This window comes from Otolemur garnettii, unplaced genomic scaffold (assembly GCF_000181295.1).
Source record: "Otolemur garnettii isolate 467f Iridium unplaced genomic scaffold, OtoGar3 scaffold00090, whole genome shotgun sequence".
Taxonomy (NCBI): domain Eukaryota; kingdom Metazoa; phylum Chordata; class Mammalia; order Primates; family Galagidae; genus Otolemur; species Otolemur garnettii.
Window position 1 is genome coordinate 5,920,167 of NW_003852485.1, and position 10,467 is coordinate 5,930,633.

The 10,467-nt window shown below is 33.9% G+C and overlaps 1 protein-coding gene across 1 annotated transcript in view; it reads left to right on the forward strand.

Moving 5' to 3' along the window:
* Window positions 1-10,467, forward strand: part of XIRP2 (xin actin binding repeat containing 2) — a 313,100-nt gene that overhangs the window by 60,627 nt on the left and 242,006 nt on the right. The gene's annotated exons all lie outside the window — the stretch shown is intronic.

Sequence of the window (10,467 nt, forward strand, 5' to 3'; positions counted from 1 at the left end):
TGTCTTCTGCATTGTGAATGAGAATAAATCATATTACAATTTTTAAAAACCTCCCTTTCAATCATCGTTCCTTTTGAAATGGTTAGAATTTTAAAGCTTTATATATGAATTTTCTAAAAATATATTAAAGCATCCCAACTGGGAAAGCAATTTTATGCTTGCTTTTTAAAGAATCTATTCAAAGAACTCATTAAAACCATTCATTTAAATAATCTCATGTATGTTCATTATGCCCTCTCCTTTGGGAGAAGAAAAAAAAAAAAAGAATGAACTTCTACGAGAAAGCAAATGAAGGGAACAAATGTTAAACGTAAAAGGTTAGTCCTTCATTAAAATTGCTAAGTAAACAGCAACTCCTCCTGTATCCTTACAAGCTCTTCCAACAAACATTGGCATACATTTAGAGTAGCAAATTAAAAGCAAGGCGAACTGAAAAAACAAAAATTCTATAGGTCAGGCCCATGAACCCTTAACAGTTGAATCATTTTGCAGTTTGCTTCTGGTTCAAATTAAATGAAGGGGACACAATCTGTTCACATGGTGTGAAAAATGTTCACAGACAACAGGAGCCGGAATCTCATGGGAGTCTTTAACATGCTCGATCTTTATAAAATTCTATTTTGAAAAGCATCTGCATTTTACTTAAAATCCCTTTCTTATTGTATAAACTTCAGAACTTAACTTTTTTTACCCTTGCTTTTTGATAACAGTCTTTAGGATATGAAAAGGTCTTGATGATGGAGACATGAATAATCTAAAATGATATGATTTATCTTTTAGGGATGGATTTTAATATAGCATGTCATTTGCCTAAGTGTGGAAATCATCATAATTTAACCTGCATCTTAAGTATGTCTTAAATAATGTAAGTTCTTAGCAAAATTTCTTCTTGTAGTTTTTATTTGTTGTTGTTGTTGGTTTGTTTTATTTTGTTTTTCCCAAACGAATGAGTTTTATTGCGTTCATGTAGCATACATAACTGGTAATTGACAGAGTAATGGTAGATCAGAGTGAGTGTCTGATTCTCTAGTCACTTCTTTTTCAAATGTCATCAGCTATTCTCATTCTTAGATTTCATTTAACTTCAAGGAAAGCACAATTGTTGTCTTCTCAGTGAACGGATATAGAACTGAGGGATTCAGAAGACAGAAATGAAAAAATATATTATGACCACAGACAGGAATAGTTAACCTGGGAAAGATGTCTATTGTCCCAAGTTAACATATAAATTTAGAGTGACTCTAATAAAAATATCAATAATATTTTTCTTTACTAGCTTGTAAAACTAATTCTGAAGTCATATTCTAGAATAAATATACTTTTATAGATCATATTAAATATGGTAATGTATTAATAATAAAAAATTATAAATGAAACAGATACAAAATCTAGAAATGAAGGCAAATGCATATGAGAACTCAGTATATGGTGAGGTGTTAGCCTGAGTTTTAGGGGAAAAATAGACACTTTACAATAAACGTTGAGACAATGTGATTACTACCCAAAAAATTCAACAACCTAATGTAAAAAGGAGCTAAGAGAAACGATAAGTGGAATAAATCTATTTAGATTATTTTTTTCCACAGCAAATTTTCTCTTAACAGTAAATTTCTATTTTTCAGTATTGCATACAACATCAGGGCAAGAACTGTGGATGATTTTGCTACTTTTAGCACCTACTATGGTGCTTGATTCAGCATAGGAGCTCACTAAGTACGTGCTGAATAAATTGAAATTAATATAAAATCCAATCCTTTAAGACATAGTTTGAAGGAAAGAAAAAAAGTTTTAAAATTGAAGTAATCTACTTGGCTCCTGTGATGTTAATTTGAGGAGATTTTTAAAACTCAGCTGTTTTGGTTCATTAGAGCACAATATGTATTAATTACTTCTAGTATTTTGGACTCTAAATTCACCTCCTATCTTCCATAAGGTTGTGATTTATGAGCTAATAAAAAAGAATTACTAATGGATATAATTAGTTATTTTAGATATTGAAAGAACACTTTATTGAAATCATGGACTTTTGAAAAGTATATATTTTGTAGTGGTTTCTCTAAGTCATTTGTATTAAATCAGACATTACAAGATGGAATATAGGACTACAATAGAAACTCTAATGAAAGATATTTTGTAGATACTTTAGATTTTCATGGGAAGGTGCTTTTAATTATTAAAACCTGGGGTGGGGATATTTGAAGAACATGACATACTATTGCAAGAGTAGTTAGTGACTTGGGTGAAAGACATTGATTTTGTATAAAGTACTTAGCTTAACATTTGTATGTCACTTGTAGATGCAAATAACAGAAAAATACATAATGCAATTGGATGCAAACATAAAGGATACTTGATATGGACAGAATGTATTCAACTCAAATTCATATTTTGAAGCCCTAATCCCTAATCCCTAACCCACATTCACATGTGCGACCTATGGGAAGTGGTTAGGTTTAGATGAGGGTAGAGCCTCATGATGGAATTAGTGTCCTTACAGGAAAAGAAAAAGGAGGCCGCTCCTTCTCTCTCTGCCTTATAAGAATATAGCAAGTAGTCAGCCATCTGAAAACCAGGAGGAGGGACCTCACCAGACACCAAAACTACCTGCACCTTGATCCTGGGCTTTCTAGCCTCTAGAACTATGAGACATTTTGCTGTTAAAATAAGAAAGTTCTATGATCTTTGTCACAGAGACCTGAACTGGCAAATACTTACTTTCCTATATAACCATATACCAGGTGGAATTGTTAAGTCTGTCTGGATGTTCTCTGGTCCCCAGGTCCCAGTGTCAAGAGTGAGTACTGGCACTGATTCCAGCCAATGATGGAATGATCACAGACACAGAGCAATCCCACACAAGAGCTTATCACAGGAAAAAGAAAGAAGCTATACAAAGTGAAGAAGGAAGTTACACAAAATGACACAAAGTGAAAATATAGCCCAGAGAGAAAGGAATGAGCCAGTCTGCAGGAGTGGAGAAAGACAGGAAAAGTCTGAGCACACACTGCCTTTTTTAAGCTCACTAGTTTGTCCCTCCTTTCTCCAGTCAAGATTGGTTGTCATGTCCTGCCTTTTATAGTGATTGACAGTTTGGAATTATACAGCAAATTACATAACAGGCTATATGACTTGTTGGTATATAGCAACACTGTCTTCCCAGAATGCTTCATGAAGCTCCACCCAAGGTATGCTAATTAGATGGTAATGAGCTCTAGGTGAGGAAAAGATCACTAGGAGTTCCTACTATGTATGTTCCCATCAGGGAGCAGTACCTAGCTGCAATTTGGTTCCTGCTATCTGCAATTAGCCACTTCCTTACTACCAGTTTACCTTCAGCCAAACCTAACAGAATAATCATCATATGTGTATGAATAGTTAGTAGCTCAATGATGTCAAAAGAAAAGTTTCTACTAGTTATTTAATGGTTTAACCCAAACATGACTTAGACCTGTTGCTGAATCATTCATCCAGCTTTGATAAAGGTTCTGTTAGAAAGGAAGAGGAAAAAATTGATTCTGGGGAGGAACTAAACAGTATTTACCAAGGCATAGTTCATATTCTGCAACCTCTATCCATAAAATATTATTCTGAATAAAAATATAGATAATAGTAAAATAAAGTTGTATAAAAAATTTATTTATGTATTAAAGCAAACAGTTATTTCCAGAGAGAGAGCATAAGGTTTTTTCACAGGCAGAAGAGGTTTTCCCATACAATTCTGGTATCCTTACCATGAGTGGGAACTGTAGGAATTATGTCTTCAGAAGACTGTTTTAATTTCTGTTCATTCCGTCATAATTTAAAGTATGGCTAGTATAAATAGGAAGGATAAATTCTAGATGAGACACAGTCTTGCCAAAGGAAAAGTGACAATTTTTATAAAACAGATATTGTGTGTTTCAGATAGCTTAATAATGCTTTCTGAAAGTATTGTCTCTTATCTAACATGTTAATTGTGAAAACACATTTCAATCTCCCAAAAGATTTTATACATCTTTTTTGTTGTTGTTTTATCTTACATTTTCTTAAAAGGGTTGGATTTGGCTTGAATAATTGCTTCATTTCAGACCACTACCATTTCATTCCTTTCATAATTTTATCTTAGCTTTGTATTTGAAAACTTTCTCCAGAAAAGGGAGAATGATCATGAATTTGACAAGTAATATAGTATTTAAGAAGTAAATATTAAGTGAGGAATAACTGCTTATGTGGAAATTCGATGTTTTCTTTTAGAGTATTTTGAGAAAAATATTTTTCTATTTATATCATTGACTAGGAAAGCTTAAAAATATTTTGCATTCAGGGCAGCGCCTGTGGCTCAGTGAGTAGGGCACCGGCCCCATATACCAAGGCCCCATAAACCCGACCCAGCCAAACTACAAGAAAAACTAGGCATTGTGCTGGGCACCTGTAGTTCCAGCTACTTGGGAGGCTGAGGCAAGAGAATCACTAAAGCCCAGGAGTTGGAGGTTGCTGTGAGCTGTTATGCCAGAGCACTCTACCAAGGGCAGTAAAGTTTTCGCGTTCAGTTAGTTAGATCTTCTGTTACAATCTTTGGGCTATACCCTTTGTTCCACCTGCCTTACAAACACTGGAGGCAGAGTAAATATGGCAAAAGTTTTGCCAGGTAGGTGTAATTATTCTCTTTTGACAGATTAGTGGGCCCAAGCTAAGATAGTTAATAACTTGGCCCAAAGTTGTGCAGCTACAAAGTCACAGAGCAGGGTGTTTATCTCAGGTCAGTCTCCAGCTGTCAGATTCAAAATCTATACACAAGGCCATCCTATACTGTAGGTTCTTAATAAAATATGTTTCATTGAAAGCAATATCATTCCCACATTGACATTTGGAAGTACTGCAGAATCTCACTCCCCATCTTAGAATGCTAACCCAGAATCAGTGTTCTAATAACATTTAATTGAAATGTGGGAAGTATTGCATTGTAATTTGTGTTGGTGAAGAAACCTTGGCCCAAAACATATGGACACATTTATTTCTTAATGAATACTCCTGAAGGTGTATTTTTAAATACAGAGAGGTGATTCCATCAATTTTTCATTAAGTTGTGGGCATATTTATTGCTAATGCTTATTGCTTATAAAGAAGCCACATAATGTTATAAAAATGAATTTTAAAATTGAATAAAGGGTCTAGAGTCAGTAATGGCATAGTTCATTTGTTGTAGCATACAAATCTATCGCAAATAAAATTTATGAACATAGGGCAAATTACAAAAAACAACTACATAAAGGAGCATGAGAACAATGGATTATGGGCAGAAACAGATATTTTTGCATTGAAAAAAAGAACATGCTGGCTGCAATTGGTGTTTCTGTGGCTTTTGCTGTCATTACCCATCCACACCTAAGTTGACCAGACAGAGGCAAGTATCCGCAATCTTACAGGCCTGAGGTTTCAGAGAACATAGTCTGTGGCAGATCCACATGGCAAAAACATATAAAGGAAACCATTCAGGACAAAGAAAAATGACACCAGTGTCACGAGTGAGAATTATGCTCTAGAGAGGAGAAAGAAGAGCACCAGATATGATAGGATGTGCATAAATATTGCATTTTTTTTATATGTACCTTTAAAAAGGTAAGTAAAAAGTGAAATTTTATATGTGAGGTTTAAAAGCATATACACAGAGAGTGCAAAAAATGTATGCACATTTTAAGAAAGTTAAAAATGGAATTAAATAATTTGTAATACTCAAGTCACACGTGATTTCTACAACTACCAGAGGTGCCTATTGTGACTTGTCTTCATCTCATGTTATCAGTATATTATAACAATTTTAATATATTTATCCTCAGTTCAAATTTGTATACATTTTTGCACCCTATATGTGTGTGTGCATATATACATATATAATAAATAATACATGAAATTATTCTGTCTAACCTTCATAAGTTTTTCATGAAGTGTTCTAAGATTAACTCTAAATAGGATGTGATAAGGATAAATGTTGTAGTAGACAATAGCACTGCTACTAAATGAAAAGTAACAAAGACATAAAGCTGAAAGAAATTAAATACACTACATAAACATTGATTATATTGAAAGAAAGCAAAAAGGTAGTAACAAAGGAAAAACAATAATATATGGAACAAATATATAATGTTATAAATATTATATCCTTAAATCAAAGAATATCAATAACAACATCACATGGAAATGTATTAAACATACCAATTAAAGGCAGAGTGTCAAAACAGATAAATAAAAAAGCAAGCCCTAACATATGCTGGTCAAATAAATTGCATTGTAAAATTTAAAAAATATATAAATTTAAAATATTGAAAAGATTTGCTATGCATACTTTAGACATAAGAAGCTGGTGTAACTATATTAGTATTAGGCTAAATAGATGGACAAGAAATGTTTCCAGAGATCAAGAGTATAATTTCATACTGATTGAAAATTTCATATTGATCAGGTCTATACTTAACTAAAACTCAAACATTACAAATATATATTTACCTTCACAATGTAACATACATAGTAGAGAGTGCCAGAAAACAGTTGCATTCCTATTTGGGAGTCAGTGACTGACCTCGCCATGGTATTGGGGGGAGTTGCAGTTTCCCTGGTTAGGACTTCTGGCATTAGACCCTTACCCACCTGTCCGTGACTCTTTTGCCTGTCAGCACACTTGAATCAACAGTTCTCCACACTTTTTTTAATTAGCAGGGATGAGTTATGGTCTCTTTTCCCAGAAAAGCTAGTATTCTATTCTAAGTGTTTTTCATAATGAAGTTAGTAAGCGGTGTATTTGTGTTTGGTAAAGATCCAGGCATGTATGGCTGAAAATAAAGAATATCTGATAATTCTGTAAATCCATTTGTGTCAGCAATGATTTATTTTTCTCATGATACAGACACAAATATGGCAAAATGGCAATATAATTTGTCAGTAGCTGAGATAAAAGAAAAATGAATAGTGTCATATTTTGAAGAAAATAATGAGGACATTTTTACCAGTTCAGACAGTGAACCAGAAGAATTTTTAGAGGTGGAACATGAAATTATTTGACCTGAGGAAGTGAAGAGGAAGAAGAAGAAGATGATGATGACCATGGAGAAGTAATGCAAAATATGGAGCCCAAGAGAAGAGCACACTTAGTTGTACAAATGGAGCAGCTATGGCAGCACCATCGGGAATGACTTGGGACTCACAGCCAACAAAGGACCAGAGGAGACAACAATTGGCCAATATTATGAGGATGCAACCAGGGGTATGAGGAGGAGTAGAACTGTTGAATGCTTTCCAAGCATCAGATACTTTCACAGATAATTACAGCCACCGTTTCATTATCAACTTACAAACCAGAAACTATGTCTAGTCAAAGAGTTATTTAAGGATATATTCATTCTAAATTCTGACAGTTTCATAGAAGAAGAAACATTAGGACTGACTGGAATGCTTTTAAATTGTGCTGTGTACCAGCAAAACAAAAACAATATCTAGAATCTTTTCAGTGAGGAGAATTTTCCAGTTTACATTTTCAAAACACAGAATGTGACTCCTCCTAAAATGTCTGTGTTTTGATGATATTGCAACACGTGGAGCTTGCAGCTAGCATGATAAGTTCCGATTTGAGTGCTTTGGAATATGGTCAGAAATAAGCTCTCACTTTACTCCAATTGTCGCAAGTCTGTCACTGTTGATGAAGAATTGGTGTCTTTTCACAGATGTTGTCTATTCAGAATTTATACACCAACTAAACCTGGGAAATATGGAATTACAATAAATCTTTTGCATGATTCTTCTTCAAACCACTGCTTTACAGGGGAGCCATATGCAGGGAAATCAGAGAACTTTCCAAGAGATTATAATAGTAGCTCTGAGATTGCAAAAAGACTGGTTCAGAACTGATTGCAAACAGACTGTCATTTGGAAGAAATATTACCAGGAACAGAAAATTTACCTCCATCCCCCTGGCTTTTGACTAGCTTCAAAAGAATATAATCACCACCGTTGTAGTTCATGGTGGTAGAAGGGATTTGCGTCTAGAACTCAGATTGGCACAAATGAAAAATTCTCCTCCTGGTACAGTAAGATCCACCTTCTCTCCCTATGTGATATTAGTAAGTTATGTTCCAAAGACAAGAAAGTTAGCTACAGTACTTACTGTCCACACAGCATGCAGATATGAAGATGGGAGAGAACAAAGCTGATGAAATGCACTTCGATAATGTTCCTAGAGCAGGTGAGGAGTCATTTGACATGTGCATGAGAATGTATTCCTGTCCCTGAGCAACTCGGTGTTGGCCCTTGGAAATTTTCTTCAACATCATTGACACAGTGGTGTACAATTTGTATGTGATTTGGGGGAAAACAAATACCCACTGATTACAACTTCCTTCAAAGAAACAATCAGGAAGAAACTGCTTTTTGAAAGATTTTGCCTGATAGCTCTGTGAAGAAAACATAATATGGGGCACCTTCTTATAAGCACAATCTCCACAAAAAAATATACCATGGCAATAAATCCTTGTGGACACGAGTGCAGTCAGGGGCAAGGCACAGTGGCAAGAAGAAGGGCTCATACTGAACCAAAAGAGTTCTGAGACAAGCAGTGAAAAGCTTACCGAATAAAGGTCTCTGCTACCATTGATGCTGGGGGGGAGGCTGGAAATATAAGAAGGCATGAAGTGAATGTAGCAAATACAGCTGTTCTAGCCACACACCACAAGAAGAAAATATAATTTTAAAAATGCAGAAAGTCTGCAGCCACACATTGAAAGAAAGTATAAGGAAAAGAACACGCAGAGATTGTAATTAAAGTGTTGTTACTTGTACAATGATACGTAAAATCCATAGATTTTTCACAAAATTATAGAAGTATTTATTCTGGGTTCAGTGTCTGACCCCCCCCCCCATGGCATTCATCTGGTATGAAAATGGCATTAGTATGCGACTGTATAGGGAGAAAAGGGTCCAAAACAAATGGAGGTTTTTTAACGTTCAAAAACTGAGAGAAAAACTAAAATTAAAACACCACTCAAGATTCAAAAAGATCAAGTAACATGGCTAAAAATCTTTAACTAATTGTCACAGGTGGAGCAATAAATCAAACAAGTACAGAATACTTTTCTCCAAGGGCGTGTGGTATATACTCTAAGATATCCCATATAGTGAATACTAATGTAAATCTAAATAATAGTCAAAATCAAACTCTGATGGACTATATTCTGTGACCACAGCTGATTTAAATTAGGAAACAAGGCAGACATGTATTCTAAAGTAATACCATGTATTTATAAATTAAACCACATACCCCTGAATAACAAATGTATAGAAAAAGAAATCACAAGGGATAAAGTATTTTAAACAGAATGAAAATGAAAACATAAAAATTTTGAGATACAGGTACTGTAGGGCTTAAAGGAAATTTTATAGCTTTAAATTCATATGTTAGACAAAAAAAAGAAACATATGAAGTAAATTTCTACCCTAAAAAGCTAGCAAAAGGCACAAATTTAGACAATAGCAAATATGATAAACCCATAAGGAGACTGATTAAAAAAAAAAAGAAAGAAAACGGAGTAGATGTTAACACTATTACTAAGCTAGTACAAGGAGAATCATGGCATACAAGAAGTAAACTTCTACAAGTAAGTTTTTTGATTTTGAAAAAATGACAAATGTCATACTGAGACCAATTCAAAAGCCAAGAAAATGTGAATTTCCCTATTTATACACATTTAATATGCATTAAATTTTGTTGTCTTGAGAAGTCATTCCACAAATAAAATTTTGACTTAGATTTTTTTGTGTGTGAATTCTATCAAACAAATATAGAAGTAATTCCAATCTTCTTAGCAGAAAATAGGGAAAGAGGAAATTTCCTTTTATGAAGCCAGGATAATCTTTTATTTTTAAAGACCTTCATTGCCACATAACTGATGAACAATTAGCATATATATTTAAAGTATGTGATTTAATGTATTTGATATATGTTTGTGTTCATATATACCGTATGCATAAATAGACCTTTTGTGATTTTTCTCACCTGCTCATACCAACCCCATATTCTATGTCACTGCTTATGAGCTGTTAGTCCCTGGATGTTAGTTTATATTTTCTAGAATTATATATAAAGAAAATCATGTAGAATGTGCTCTTTCTTTTCCACTTAGCATAATTATTTGAAGATCTATCTCTATTGTTGCTTTTAGTAATAATTTATTCCTTTCTATTGTTAAGTAATATTCCATTATAAAAATATCACACAACTTGTTTTTTCATAGGTTGATAAACATTTGGGTTGTTTCCAGTTTTTGATGTTTACAAATAAAGATGTTATGAACATCCATGTAAAGGTCACTGTGGGAAAATATACTTACTGCTTGTGTGCAAATAAATAGGAATGGAACGCCTAGAGTGTAAATGACAATTAACTGTTTCCAAAGTAATTTTACAATTTTACACTCTAAGGAGCATTGGGTGAAAGTTCTAGTT